The 16355-nt window shown below is 43.3% G+C and overlaps 1 protein-coding gene across 1 annotated transcript in view; it reads left to right on the forward strand.

The window, feature by feature from the left end:
• The window catches only part of NXPH4 (neurexophilin 4), a 369253-nt gene that overhangs the window by 180799 nt on the left and 172099 nt on the right, over positions 1-16355 (forward strand). The window lies entirely within an intron of this gene.

The following is a 16355-nucleotide window of genomic DNA, read 5'->3' on the forward strand; positions in this document are numbered from 1 at the left end:
TGGGCGTACAGGTACGTCCAATCTTCAATGCCGCCCTGCCATCGGGAGCACGCCGCCGGCGGCGTGCTCCCGCGCTGGTCGGGACCCCCGTGAGTCCGGACGCGGGACCCGCGGACTTGATCGCCGTGGGCATCCCCGCGATCGTCTCACGGGACGGCTGAATGGAGGAAATGCCGTGTAAACAGCATTTCTCCATTCTGCCTAGCAACTAGCAACAAATGTGATTGGAGCAGAGATCAGTGTTCACTAAATGAAAGCCCAACCCCCCCACAGTTAGTAACACACCCCTAGGAACACTTAACCCCTAAACTGCCACCCACTGGTTAACCCCTTCACTGCCAGTGTCATTTACACTGGAATCACTGCATTTATATAGCAGTGATTACTGTATAAATGACAATGGTCCCAAAAATGTGTCAAAAATGTCCGATGGGTCCCCCACAATGTCGCAGTCACAATAAAAATCGCTGATCGCCGCCATTACTAGTAAAAAATAAATAATAATAAACAATTATTAATAAAAATGCTATAAAACTATCCCTAGTTTGTAAACGCTATAACTTTTGCGCAAACCAATCAATAATCGCTTATTGCGATTTTTTTTTACCAAAAATATGTAGAAGAATACGTATCAGCCTAAACTGAGGGAGAAAAATGTTTTTTTATATATTTTTGGGGGATATTTACTATAACAAAAAGTAAAAAATAATGCGTTTTTTTCAAAATTGTCGCTCTATTTTTGTTTATAGCGCAAAAAATAAAAACCGCAGGGGTGATCAAATACCACCAAATGAAAGCTCTATTTGTGAGAAAAAAAAGGATGTCAATTTTGTTTGGGAGCCACGTCGCACGACCGCGCAATTGTCAGTTAAAGCGACGCAGTGCCGAATCGCAAAAAGTGGTCTGGTCTTTGACCAGCAAAATGGTCTGGTCTGTTAGTGGTTAAGATTTACTAAGTGAGGCAACTGGGGCACAATGTAAACACCAGAATAAAAATCAGAGCCCCTCAGCCAGCAGCCTTTTTCCTTTATTGGATATACACAGGGCCGTCTTTAAGGCAGGGCAAAAGGGGAATCTGCTCTGGGCCCCATCATTGTTGTGGGGCCCAAAGCACCTGCCTCATACTTGCCAACTATCCCAGTTCAAATTCCCTTGTCCCTTGAAGATTTAGTCCTGTGCTGTGTCCTGATATCTCAGTGTGAAGTTCTGTTTCTAATGTTGCTCAGCTCTGCCTATTGTTGTGCATAGATGACTCACCTGCAGGCTTGTGTTTAAATGTAAATAACCTTCAATAATATGTAAATAGCAATGGCATTAATATGTAACTAGCCGTTGACCGGCTGCATTGATATATAAATAAAGGCGGCATTCATATGTATATCATGCCCCCCGGAAGTCATATCCACTATCACTTTTGCTGAATGCTGACCACTGGGTAGGTAAAGGGACATGCTTGAAAGTCCTACAACTGTGGTCATTAAACCTATCATTAGCCTTTTCCGTAAGGCAGGCAAATTGGAGGTGGAATCCTTTTTCAAAATAACATGGTGCCATAGCACCCTGAATTGTGGTGCATGTGAATACGCACATCTCAGCAGATGTGTGAGCATGTCATTAACAATGATTGGCACTGCTGTGTATCTGCTAAAGGGCAGCATGCTTCTGTGGTGTAAGGAAAGTGATTTTGCATGCGTTCCCAACACACACAAATGTGAAAGCAGGCTAAATGTCTCAGTTACATTGGTGGTCATTGTAAATCTTCTCTTTACATTGGGGCTTTGTGTACAATCCTTTAATTCACACTAGTGGCCAATGTGAAGGTCCCCTTTACATTGGTGGTCAGTGTAAATCCCTCCTTACATTAGTGGTTCCTGTAAATGCTCCTATTACATTAGTGGTCAGGGAAAATCACCATTGCATTAGTGGCCAATGTGAATCTCCATTATATTGGCATTTTCTGTCTGTTGATGGGTCCCCTCACCTCCCCAGTCCATGGTGTGCAGGCAGTGAGGAGATGATGTGCTGTAACCTTTAGCAACCAATCAGTGAGCAGTAATGATGTGCACTAACCTCTTGCAACCAATCATTGAGCGGTAAGGATATGCAGGAACCTCTAGCAACCAATTAGTAAGCAGTAATAATGTGCAGTAACCTCTAGCAACTAATTGGTGAGTGGTAAGGATGTCCAATAACATCTAGCAACCAATCAGTGAGCAGTATTGATGTACAGTAATCTCTAGAAACCAATCAACAACAAGCAGAAGTCATGTGCTGTAACCTCTAGAAAATAATATGTGAGCCATAATGTGTGCTGTATCCTCTAGCAGCCAGTCAGTGAATGGTAATGATACCCTGTAACCTTTGGCAACCACTCGCAATTACCGCCTGATCTGATTCAGTAAACTGATTTTGAGTCTAGCTGCTATTTATTGTAGACTTAGAGCAGGTGGAGAGCGAAATTGCATGGGGGAGGGAGGCCCAAGAAAATGTTTGCCCAGGGTCCAGGAGGTTAATATTGATTATTAAAGTCGGCCATGGATGTACATGAAAAATGGTTAAGGTTGGCTGGAGTGTTCCTGAAGGTAGAAACAGAGGTTCACAGTACAGACCTTAATTTGCCCGCAGCACATACATTGTTTCAAACCTTCTAACTATATTGCTATGCTTCTGGAATAAAAACAACCGATGGTTTCTTTTGAAATCTCAAGTGAGGTTTATTGAATAACATTTGAAGCATTCTTACTGGTTGATTTTCATTTTTGGTTTTGTTAATGAACGCTAGGTATGTTTTCAGTGAACATCTTGTGCGTGTGCTTTCTCTTTTCCCAGTACAAAATAACTTGTTTAAAGTATTCATCTAAATTGCACTTGAAATTGGAACAAATATAGAAAGGTATAGAGAAGAAGGAACAGAAGATAGTGGAGAGAAGCAGGAAATGAAAATGGGAGGAATGGGGAACACTTCTTAGAAGTGCTAATTAACGTTCCCCAATGCGTGTCCTGCTGTGCTCTCCACTACAGCTTTTAATGAGGACCTGATGTACCTGTGGAATGGCAGATTTTATATTTTACCTGGTAACATTCTCACAGAGGGTGACCTGGTAGTGAGGCCAAGCACTTAACCCCCTGATTATTATACAACTTATGTTATGATAAACCCTCTTTACATCACAATAGCTGCACAGAATAGGCAGCACAACATATTATATTGATTGCAGTATTTACAGGAATCTTTACTATTAGACCAGTTAAATGACTGCATGACTAGTTTAAGTTGCTCTATTTGCTGCAGTAAATTGATCTATTGTATGGCTATGCGTCACAATACAAACACCTAACGGCAGAACTAAAAACAGAATTTATGTAGTATTTGGAAAAAGGCAACCTGAGCCTCTGAGGGCACTTTGATTGTTTTCTGTGGACCATTATGCTCTCTGGCATTAGCAGTTGATTTTTTATTGAACATACACTATGTTACTAAAAGTATTGGGACTCCTGCCTATGCAAGCACATGAACTTTAATGGCATTCCAGTCTTAGTCCAAAGGGTTCAATTTTGAGTTGGCCCACCCATTGCAGCTATAACAGCTTCAACTCTTCTGGGAAGGCTGTCCACAAGGTTTAGAAGTGTGTCTATGGGAATGTTTGACCATTCTTCCAGAAGTGCATTTGTGAGGTCAGGCAATGATGTTGGACGAGAAGGCCTGGCTCACAGTATCTGCTCTAATTCATCCCAAAGGTGTTCTATCAGGTTGAGGCCAGGACGCATATTCACCTTGTAAAGGCAAGTGTTCTAATACTTTTGGTAATATAGTGTATTTTGGTAGGCAGTAGAGGGGCCCAGTGATTTAAAATAGGTGGCGAGGCTTTACACTTCAACAAATCAATCCTCCTAGTTATTTATTTTAGTTTATTGTAGTATTATGAAGAAAAGGCTTCTTTATTTAAATCAATTTTGATGTGGGCTGTGTAGGACTTTGAGCAAAAGTGTCCCGTTCTATGCATCTTATCTAGTCTTACATTTATTCAGGCCTTGCCATGTATAATCCACATTAAAGACACGTACCACACTTCACTGTGAAGAACTAGGTATGATGAAGATTGTCCCATTTCATGTTCCCACAAACTAAGAGAGGAGAATATATTTTTGAATGGTCAGTCCAACCACAAGTGAAACATCAGTTACTGGTAAAGACCGGTGCCATCATTTCTTATCAGCAACCCACTTATACCATTTCTTTCTTCATATGTTTGCAGTTGATTTAGGGCAGTGATGGCAAACCTTGGCACCCCAGATGTTTTGGAACTACATTCCCCATGATGCTCAACAACACTGCAGATTCCAAGAGCACCATGGGAAGTGTAGCTCCAAAACATCTGAGGTGCCAAGGTTCGCCACCACTGATTTAGAGTGTGCTCTTCCTCCCCCCAAATATGGGATTGCATATTTATGCCATTGACTCCCTAAAACTTTTCAGTGTATCAAAATCTGTTGCCCTTTTAAGGCTTTTTAAATATATTCCTACATAATATTCTCCCTTTTCCAGGCTTTGTTCCTTGTTCACGTGGGAGATTTGGAAGGTATTGGTTATCAGGAAGTGCTACCATTCCAAATGAGAATTCCTAATTTACACAGGTTCCCAAGAGATGCAAGGAATGGCTAGTTAGGTAAATCTATCAAAAACTGAAATATCAATTAAGGATGGAAACATTTTGATTTCTTCCTGCCTTTCCATATGTGATTACTGTTGTGATTTTGAAAAAAGGATACTTTGTTCGTCTGTTATTAACTTCCACATTTGCACCAAACAATGGAAACACTTTGCACTTTACTGAGTGACTGTTGTAACTGCTTTGTCCTTCCAATCATGGGTTCTGTTGCTGCTCTCCATAATGGATAGTACCAGGTCTCTCACATATACCACTATAACCAACATACAGGTAGCTCCTGCATTCTCTCTAATACTTTTTTTTTACCTTTGAATTAAAAAGCTTTTTTTACTGTTTGTTGACTTTTAAGCATTGCATATACTGAATTTTAAATAAAATTGCTGTAGGGACATAAAAAGATAAAAACAACTGAAGGTTTAAGAATTGTGTTATCCTCCTTGTAGCCATATTCCACCAGGTACATAGAAACTAAATAGAAACATTTAACAGATTGAATTATAATGTGAAGATTTTAGGAAAAAAAATACTGCATAAGTGTATTTGATTATACAAGGAATTAAGCTCTAAGGCTGTAAGGCTGTTAACATTGGATAAATGTATTATTAATGATACACATGAGCCGTGTGTATTCTAGCGGTTTGTATTCAAAAATGTCTTCAGCTGTGCTAAAAAATACTGGAATCTGCTGAATACAAAATATCATACCTTTGGGCGACCTTCCATATTCTGAGACAGTCATGACTGCCTAAGTTAAACAGTTCGAGCTTGGTGTCTTTGACTAAATATGGTAAGTTGGGAAGTTTAAACCTTATAAACAGTAAGATGTAAGAGGAATCAGCTTTCAACCATGTACGTATCATCTAGATAGATGGGTGTTCTGTTTTGTAATGAAAAAAATACAATAGCTATTGTGGCAGCACGCAGGTAAAATCACCTGGTTGTATTCAGGATGGGAAATATGTGTGTCCTAGATTCAGGCTTTATGCAGACTTTTACAATTAGAGGGGAAGAGTTAATGAGCCCAGCTGTAGTAAGTGGGCTCATTAAGACCTCTACAAAAAACCCCAGTATGCATAGGGAGATGCTCCATCCTGGAACCAGTTTTGTGTGTATAGACTGGGGAGTCTGAGATCTGTTCTGTGCGGTGAGTTAACGCCTGTGTGGCAAACCCCTACAATAGAGACAGGGACTGGGGCAGCACAAGGCTGCACCCAGTTGTTAGACAGGGAGTCTACGTGTGTAGTTAGAGGTCAAGCTGACCAGAATTTATTTTCTTGTTTTATTTTGTTTGGCTGTTATATGTATCACTGCATGTAGCAAAAATAAACCGGACCTTTTGTTTTTTGAACCTACACCGCTGTCTGCTGTGCCTGACTTCGTGTTGTGAACCCATCCAGGGGGTCACACACACCCGCTACCGAGCTAACCCCTCACAGTTGGTGGAGAATTTTGGCAGTTTTTTTTTTTTTTTTCAATTTTTTTTAAAGGCCAGCATGGAGGAGATACTGAGACAGCTGGCTCTAGCAAATGCAAACCAGCAGCAAGCAAATGCAAATCAGCAGCAAACAAATGCAGCTTTACAAAAGAGCCTTGCAGCCCAGCAGAAAGCTCACCAGCAGAGCCTGGAAGCTCAGCAACAAGCACTGCAGCAATCTGAAGCCCGCTTTATAGACCTATTGCAGAAACAAGAGCAGAATTTTCAACAGAAAATAGAGACATTAATACAGCAACGTTCGCAGACCAATGAAGCAAGTGGTTACAATAATACCGCATCCTTTGGTGTGAGCCGTTTATTGACAAAAATGACTGGAGAGGATGATCCGGAGGTGTTTTTGACCACATTTGAAAGGACTGCTGAAAGGGAAAAGTGGCCTAAGGAGCAATGGGCTGGACTGGTGGCCCCTCTGTTAACTGGGGAATCGCAGAAAGCTTATTATGACCTAGAGCCTGACCAAGCAAAAGACTATGTGGTGCTAAAAGCAGAAATATTGGCACAGCTGGGTGTCACCCTGGCCGTCCGGGCTCAGCGTGTACATAACTGGACTTTTCAGGTTGGAAAACCTCCCAGGTCTCAAATGTATGATCTCATTCACCTGAGCAGGAAGTGGCTGCAGCCAGAGACTTTGACTGCACCAAACATTGTGGAACGTGTGGTTATGGATCGTTTCCTGAGAGCTCTTCCTACTGCCATCCAAAAATGGGTAAGCCATGGAGACCCAGAAAATGCAGTTAAACTTGTGGATCTGGTTGAGAGGTACTTGGCTACAGAGAACCTGACCACCTCTTCCAGGGACTCACGGACTTTCCCCCCTAAGACCCGATCATCCCCAGTGGCGGGTAAGATGACTCCAAGGGGTGAGGGTGGAGAGAGTGAGAGGGTGGGAGTTCTACCTAAGGTCTGGCGGGAGCCGCCCAGGAAGCCCATGCTGCAAGAGGCAGCGAAAAAGATTATTTGCTACCGCTGCCGGCAAGAGGGACATATTGCAGCCAATTGCCTAGTTGTGGATGAGCCTATGCAATGTGACTTTATAAGGGAGAGACGTCAGTCGCTGTTTGCGACAGTTGCATGCACTGCCATTCGGGGACCTGAGAAACATTTATGTAAAATGTGTATTAATGGTAGACATGTTGATGTGTTGCTAGATTCAGGTAGCCTGGTAACATTGATAAAAGCTGAATTAGTTACTACAGAGGTCTCTGGGAAGAACAGGGTGGCTGTTATTTGTGTGCATGGGGACACCCGAGAGTATCCTGTAACTTCAGTGTTTTTTGAGACCCCCAAAGGTAACCTCTCTCATCAGGTGGGGTTAGTGTCTCACTTACCACATGATGCTATTGTGGGAAGGGATTTTCCAAAATTCTGGGAACTCTGGGATTGTCCTGAGCCCCCCACTGGTGCCCCTATAGACCAGGAAGATGACCAGAATTCCTCTGGGAGTGGTGAGGACTCTCCTGAATTTCCCTTGTCGGTATTGGCGGGGGAAACTCGAGAAACTGGGGAGGAGCCAACATCCTCAGTTGAAAACATGCCGTCTGTGGAGTTTTCGGATCTTGAGGTTCACAGGGAAAATTTTGCCACAGAACAGTTAAAAGACCCCACCCTAATAAAGGCACGGGAAAATGTGGTGAAAATAGATGGTGAGTTAGTGAACCCAGATAAGACTTGCACTTACCCGTACTTCACTGTGGAAAGGGACCTGCTGTATCGAGTGGCTCAAAGGGCAGAAGAAACCATTGAGCAACTTGTGGTGCCCAAACCTTACAGGAAGTTGGTGTTAGAATTGGCCCATGGGCACATTCTGGGAGGTCATCTGGGGACCGAAAAAACCAGAGAGAGGGTACTGCAGAGATTCTATTGGCCTGGGGTCATGAAGGAAACAGAAAATGATTGTTCCTCCTGCCCTGTGTGTCAGAAGTCGGCACCTATGCCACATTTCCGTAACCCGCTGGTACCTCTTCCTATCATTGAGGTCCCCTTTGAAAGGATCGCCATGGATTTGGTAGGTCCGATAATGAAGTCCGCTAGGGGGCATCAGTACATTTTGGTTATATTGGACTATGCCACCCGTTATCCGGAAGCAATTCCTCTTCGAAATACCTCGGCCAAAACCATAGCCAAAGAGCTATCTCTGGTTTTTAGCCGCGTGGGTATTTGTAAGGAACTGCTTACGGACCAAGGTACACCCTTTATGTCCCGGGTTATGAAGGAACTATGCAAGTTGTACAAAGTGACACAATTGCGTACATCTGTGTATCACCCCCAAACAGATGGGTTGGTTGAAAGATTCAACAAAACCCTAAAACAAATGTTAAAGAAGGTGGTGGATAGAGATGGAAAGAATTGGGACTGTCTAATACCCTATCTGATGTTTGCCATTAGGGAGGTACCCCAATCCTCTACGGGTTTCTCACCCTTCGAGTTGCTCTATGGGAGACACCCAAGAGGGCTGCTGGATATCGCCAAGGAAACTTGGGAAAATGAGAGTTCTCCTCACAGGAGTGTGATTGAGCATGTCGCCCTGATGCAAGATAGAATTGCACAGGTAATGCCAATTGTAAAGGAACATTTAACCCAAGCGCAGTTAGCACAGCAGAGAGTGTACAACCGTGGGGCCAAGACACGTACTTTTTCCCCGGGGGATAGGGTCTTGGTGCTAGTCCCTACGGTTGAAAGCAAATTTCTGGCCAAATGGCAAGGTCCATACGAAGTAATTGAAAAAATTAGTGAGGTGAACTACAGGGTTAGACAGCCAGGAAGGCGAAAGCCGGAGCAGATCTATCACGTCAATCTGCTGAAAGCCTGGAGGGATAGGGAATCCCTAGTCGCGGAGACTTTGTCACAAGCACAGCCTGAATGCTTAGTTCCTGAGGTTGGAATAGCAGACACCTTATCGAAACCCCAACAACAGGAGGTTAAAGAGTTTGTACTTCGTAACAAAGAGATTTTCTCTGAGCTGCCGGGACAAACATCTGGCGTAGAGCATGACATTATCACCCCGCCAGGAGAAAGGGTAAAACTAAAACCTTATAGAATACCAGAGGCCCGACGGGAGGCAATACGTGGGGAGGTTCAAAGGATGCTGGAATTGGGTGTGATAGAGGAGTCCCAGAGTGACTGGTCCAGTCCTATCGTACTAGTGCCCAAACCTGATGGGAGCTGGCGGTTTTGTAACGATTTTCGACAATTAAATAAAGTTACAAAATTTGACACCTACCCCATGCCGCGTATAGATGAGTTGATTGACCGGCTGGGAACAGCCCGATATATGACAACTCTTGATCTCACCAAAGGGTATTGGCAAATTCCCCTGGCCGAGTCGGCCAAGGAGAAGACTGCGTTTGTAACCCCAGATGGGGCATTCCAATATAAGAGAATGCCGTTTGGGTTACAGAATGCACCGGCAACATTCCAGCGGAAAATGGATAAGATTCTGAGGCCCCATCAGAAATATGCTGCAGCTTACCTGGATGATGTGATTATCCATAGCACAGACTGGGTCTCACATTTGCCAAAAGTACAAGCAGTGCTAGACTCTATCCGGGAAGCTGGGTTTACGGCCAATCCAAAGAAGTGTACCATTGGACAGGAGGAGGCCAAATATCTTGGGTACACTATTGGGAGGGGGGTGATAAAACCCCAAATCAATAAAGTCGAGGCCATACAGAGTTGACCACGTCCCAACAGCAAGAAACAGGTACGAGCCTTTCTGGGAATCGCTGGCTATTATCGACGATTCATTCCCCATTTTGCTTCTCAGGCTGTGCCCCTCACCAACCTGACAAAAGGGAAAGAGTCGGTCATGGTTAAATGGTCCCCAGAGGCTGAAGAAGCATTTCAGTCCTTAAAAACAGCCTTATGTAGCCAGCCAGTGTTGTACTCACCAGACTTCTCTAAGGACTTCGTGGTACAAACTGATGCATCAGACGTTGGGTTAGGAGCAGTGTTATCCCAGGTCTGCAACGGGGAAGAGCACCCAGTCATTTACCTCAGCAGGAAGTTGAAGTCCCATGAGGTAAATTACTCCACGATTGAGAAGGAATGTTTAGCAGTGAAGTGGGCTCTAGATTCCCTTCGGTACTATCTGCTAGGTAGGCACTTTGACCTGGTGACTGATCACGCTCCTTTAAAGTGGATGGCTCAAAACAAGGAGACCAATAGAAGGGTAAATAGGTGGTTCCTGGCCCTACAAGAATTTAACTTTACAGTTAAGCATCGCCCTGGTGTTAAAATGGGGAATGTGGATGCTTTGTCTCGGATACATGTGTGTCTGGCTGCTTGTGTTACAACCCCAAGGTTGAAACAAGAGGGGGGGGGGGTATGTGGCAGCACGCAGGTAAAATCACCTGGTTGTATTCAGGATGGGAAATATGTGTGTCCTAGATTCAGGCTTTATGCAGACTTTTACAATTAGAGGGGAAGAGTTAATGAGCCCAGCTGTAGTAAGTGGGCTCATTAAGACCTCTACAAAAAAACCCAGCATGCATAGGGAGATGCTCCATCCTGGAACCAGTTTTGTGTGTATAGACTGGGGAGTCTGAGATCTGTTCTGTGCGGTGAGTTAACGCCTGTGTGGCAAACCCCTACAATAGAGACAGGGACTGGGGCAGCACAAGGCTGCACCCAGTTGTTAGACAGGGAGTCTACGTGTGTAGTTAGAGGTCAAGCTGACCAGGATTTATTTTCTTGTTTTATTTTGTTTGGCTGTTATATGTATCACTGCATGTAGCAAAAATAAACCGGACCTTTTGTTTTTTGAACCTACACCGCTGTCTGCTGTGCCTGACTTCGTGTTGTGAACCCATCCAGGGGGTCACACACACCCGCTACCGAGCTAACCCCTCACACTATGTGAGTTTCAATTTCTATTGAAGGTGCTTCAGATCCTGAATCTGCTTTTCATGGAAGATGTTGGTCCTCCATCTACATGATTAGCTCCAACATCGGTGTCTTCTCTGCAGACTCACAGGAAAAATGTCCTCCTGTTCCTTATAAGTAGTTTGGTATCTTATTCTGACTGCTATATTGGCTGCAGCCCCCAGCCTGTTCTCTGGGTCTGGAAGTTATTCAGTCTGCCATCTGCCCTAATTATCGCCCTGTCTTGCGACTCCTTCTGAACATCTTTTGTCTTGGCCCCTCCTTGGCATCATTCATACCTAACCATTTCGTACTTTGTTTCTGTTGCCTGTAAGGTCATTAAACTGAACGCGTGCTTTGCCCATGCAGGGCAAAAAACTATTTCACTTTAAAGCCATCACTCCAACTGCATTTATTTTTTTCACTTAGCTGTCTACAGCATCTTTAGCCTAGGAATAAAAGTACTATAGTTGGTACATCAGGGTATGGGGAGCACTGACTATCCTTTTTCCGAGATGACTGCATTGATGCTTGGTATTTGGTTTCTCGGGCACCCATTATTGTCACATGGCGCAAAAAGAAAGTTCTTATCTTCTGGGTACAACTTGAACGCCCTTCTTTCCCTGTAGGGACTGATATTAGTGATCCTGTTGCTGTGTTCTGCATGTGCAAAGGTTTATTTAATAAGTCACAAATGGATTAAATTTGAGGACTGTAAATTGCAATTGACAAAGAGTACATCTAATAAATCTTTATAAGGGTCTATAATAATACCTGGGAACTTTTAACTCACTTTGGGACAGGTGAGTTAAGGGCACAGTCATCTGATGACACCAAGATCCATGACAACCAATAAGTATTATAGCAGCTAAACAACAAACTGTTATGAAATATGATTATTATCATTTTTAAATTGTTTTTTTTTTTTTTATCAGATGTTAAAAAAAAGTATTCATCTGGACTTTTTATGTGTTTATAAGTAATACCGATGTTAACCTCCATTAAGAAATAATTCATATACACTAACAGGGAATTTATAAAGAGTCTAAAAATGATGGTCATCAAGTTCAACCTGCCCCCACTTGAAGTTCCACCACTGTGCCTCAGAACAAAATGTATCAAATTGGTAGAGCCGCCACTTTAAATAATATGAAATGTGAACAGTATTTTAACCCTCATCAAATGTGAAAAAACTAGAAAAAATAGTGGCACTTAAAGTGGTTGTAAACCCTTACAAACCAATTTGACCTACAGGTAAGCCTAGATTAAGGCTTACCTGTAGGTCCAAGAAATATCTCCTAAACCTATACGGTTTAGGAGATATTTACCTGAAGACAGCCACCGCACTGGGTAAGCCGCAGATCGCGGTTTTATGCCGCGAGTGTCGGCTCCCGTGCGCCTGCGCGGGAGTGACGTCATCGCTGCTCCGGCGAATCCCAACGTTGGAGCAGCGAGACCCACGGAGACCCACCAAGAAGATGGACGCTCGGAACTACAGGGGACAGCGGTGACTTCGCTGGCTCCTGTGTCAGGTAAGTGACACATAATGGACTACTATGCGATGCATAGTAGCCCATTATGCTTTACCTTTGCAGGGAATCAAAGCAGAAGTAAACCCATCATGGTTTACTTCCTCTTTAAATCACAATATTAAAATTATACATAAATACTCAGTACAACAAAAATAAATGTGAAAAAAAATGATAAATTATTATCACTCTGTGACAAGGGAAAAATAAATAAATAAATCTTATAACAAAGAGCCCATAAAAATAATCTAGTAACTGATTTCAGTGTAGTATCTTCCTATTCATCCACCACACCAGTGTGCAAGTGATTCCGCTCCCTTCAGAAAATGTACTCACCAAATATATATGCCTTACACTCTCGTGCTTGGCTCAAATGCTTTAAACCACACAGAAAGGGTTAAGAAAATATCTGATATCCAGCCGTGTGTATAAGGGAGCTCTCCACAAGTAAATAATAAAAGGTGCTCCAATAGTGTGAAAACGTAAATGCCAGTTTAATAAAACACTCTAAAATCCACAACCATTACACTCACATTTAGTCAAATTCAAAGCAAGCAGAAATACCACAGCAAGTCTTCCATAAAAATCTAAAGTGGTGTATTGTGCTCACGGCGGACCCGAGGTGTGCAGATGCTGTCTCTCTCTCACCCACTCCTCAGACTCAGACCACCACTTCCTCGTCAAAAGTGATGGTGATTGCCGTACAGCCACGCACGACATGTTTCGTCATACAGACTTAAGCATAGGACATTCTTTAGATTGTTGTGTTGCTGCAAGACTAATGTTATTATGGTGTGTCTGTATGGACATTCAATTCTCAATGCAGTTGACCTCCCTTCCTGCTGCTGCAGCTGTCACACAGTCAGCAAAACATTGAGGAGTTCTTAACTGGGTGGGTGGAGCCGGATGGCGAAGGTAAGACACCAGTTCCCCATCAGGTCTGCTCCCCTTGGGATTGACAGCAGGCATAGCCAATATACAGCCTGCTATTGACTATTGAATCAGCCCACTGCCTACTGTCAAACACAAAGGTAGACCTGATGGGGGACTGACACCTCAGCTTCTTCATCAGGCTCTACCTACTGTCAATGTCACTGGATACTAGGAGGATGTCAGATGTGAAGCCAACAGCATCCTTAACAACCCTTAATGGTGTGTGTGTGTGTGGGGGGAGGGTAAACAACGTGAAACATGCTGCTCTGGTACACTGTGCACAGGGCTTTATCACCCCCCCCCCCCCCCCCCCACGTGTGCAAAAAAGGTTTATGACCATTAAATGACAAGTAAACCTACATTTGCAGATGCTTTTATTAAAAGCATCTACTAATTTTTATTTCTTGTTATGTTTTGTACAGATATAATTACAGCCAAAACCTATTGTGATATGTTCTATTTTATGTGTTAGTTTCAGCTAGAGGAAGCTAATACAGACATTATCTTCAGCATTCTTCCATGGGAGGACTTGTAAGAAAGTCATCTGTACTCAAAAAATGTTTCTTTACAGAGCTGGCACTTTTGGGCCCACTAATGTCTAAAATTGACCTAAGAACTATCATCTGGGATCTAATGAAAATCTCACTGTGGCTTTAAAATCTGTATGCAAGGGAAAAATGCAGTTACAAATTGAGCATAAGCAGCCATGAAATGAAAAAAGTCCTAGCGCCTTTTAGCACTGTGCCTCTGGGCCGTAAATGACCTCCTGTCCCTTGTTAATCTTAGATCTGTACTGCAGTTTTTTTAAACACCACTGCTTGTTAGTGAAACAATTACACTTGATGAGATTCCAGGTGTAATTAATCCACTCCGACAGCCCAAGCCACTACAGTCTTAACCCTGCAGAGTACCAAGAGACAATTACAAGATCAGTAGGCAGAAGACATACAAAACCAAGTAAAATATATAAATCTATCTATCTATCTATCTATCTATCTATCTATCTATCTATCTATCTATCTATCTATCTATCTATCTATTCATTATCCTTCCTCAATCCTAATACCTAGAACACCTTTGAAAATGTACCCTTTACATTAAGTCTTTGTTAAATTAAACTTGCATCTAATCTTTAACATCCTAATCCCTGACCATTAGCCCTATTGTCCCTTAACCCTTAATTGTCTTTAACCTACCTAACCCCAAAATCAATCTGGTCAATACTTAATTAGGCAAATACTTAGTTTTCAATTAATACCAGTCTTGATTATAAATGGTACAGATGCATTACTGTGCCAAAACAAAGTTTCATAAAATTATGTGCCCCCCATCTAGATTTGCATAGTGAAAATCTGTCCCCTTTGCTGCTCCTAAGAACTCCTGCACTCTGTCTCAATCCTCGCTTCCTCCCTTTCTCGCCTCCAGGACTCCTCCAGAGCTTCTCCTATCCTTGGAACTCCTGACCCCAACCTGTATGGCTGTCTCCTATTCTGCCTGCCTTTAAGCAATCCCTGAAAACCCATCTCTTCAGGGAGGCCTCCCCTGCCTCTACACAACACTTACATTTTATTTTCTGAAACAACTCATCCCAGCACAATTATTACTGTTAATACTGTTAACACAGTTAATACTGCTGTGAAAAATGTAAGCACAATGTTTTCCTGGAAGCCCAGGTTCTGAATCTGGGGAAGCAACTGTCAGCACTGAGAAGACCCTCCATACTAAAGGAGAGTCAGAAATGTACCCGGCAGGTGCCGGCAGGGGCCAGCACAACAGCACAGAGGTGGGTGGAGACAAAGAGGTGCAGGCACTAGAAAAAAGACAGACAGGAAGGGTAGAAGGGGAAGTGCCAAGGAGGCCAATCCAAGGCTGGAGCATTTCAATAAGTACGATCCATTGGGTGACATTGGTGAAACCAGTCAGGGACCAGCACTGATGGAGCTGGGGGACTCCCCTAGCTGCCAGGGGAAGAACGCCTCCAGTGAGAGTAGGGGAAAGTGAAGGGAAAGGAAAGACCGATTCTGGTGGTAGGGGACTCAATTCTTAGAAGGACAGAGAGGGAAATCTGTGACAAAGACCTGACGCTCCGAACTGTATGTTGTCTATCGGGCGCTGGGGTTTGACACATCACAGATCTGGTGGACAGATTACTGGGAGGGGCTGAGGAAGACTCAGTTGTCATGGGGCACGTTGGCATCAATGACAAAGTCAGAGGCAGATTTAGTGTCCTAAAGAACGATTTTATGGACTAAGCTACTGAGCTAAATTGAGGAAAAGGACTTCCAAGGGAGTATTCTCAGGAATACTACTGCTACGTCCACACACAGCCACACCAGAAAGGCGGAGGGAGATTAGGGAAGTAACAAGTGGCTGAGCAGCTGGTGTAGTAAGGAGTTTGGGTTCCTGGAGGACTGGGCTGACTTCTCAGTCGATCACAAGTACTATAGAAGGGAAGGACTGCACCTAAATGAGGAGGGTGGAGATCAGCTGGGAGTAAAGAGGGCCAAAAAGTTAAAGGGGTTTTTAAACTAGGCAAGGGGGGGAGAGCCCAGACGTAGAAATAGTCAGCGCAGAACATATTTCAGAGGGTAGTATTGGGGGCATTAATGGTAGGTTGACTTAAGCACATAAACCCAAGGTGAGTATAGAAACAAGTCCTAGTTGCAATCTCAGAACACCCAATAAGAGGATAGTATGCAACCAGTCTAAACTACGTGGCATGTTCACTAATGCCAGGAGCCTGGCGGAAAAGATAGGTGAACTAGAGATACTATTGTACGCTGTATTTTGTTGGAATTTCAGAGACCTGGTTTAACAGCTATCATGATTGTCTGGCAACCATTCAAGGGTATTCCCTTTATCGCAGGG

This window comes from Lithobates pipiens, unplaced genomic scaffold (assembly GCF_037356315.1).
Source record: "Lithobates pipiens isolate NorthernLeopardFrog02 unplaced genomic scaffold, aLitPip1_a1.2 Scaffold_16, whole genome shotgun sequence".
Classification (NCBI taxonomy): Eukaryota; Metazoa; Chordata; class Amphibia; order Anura; family Ranidae; genus Lithobates; species Lithobates pipiens.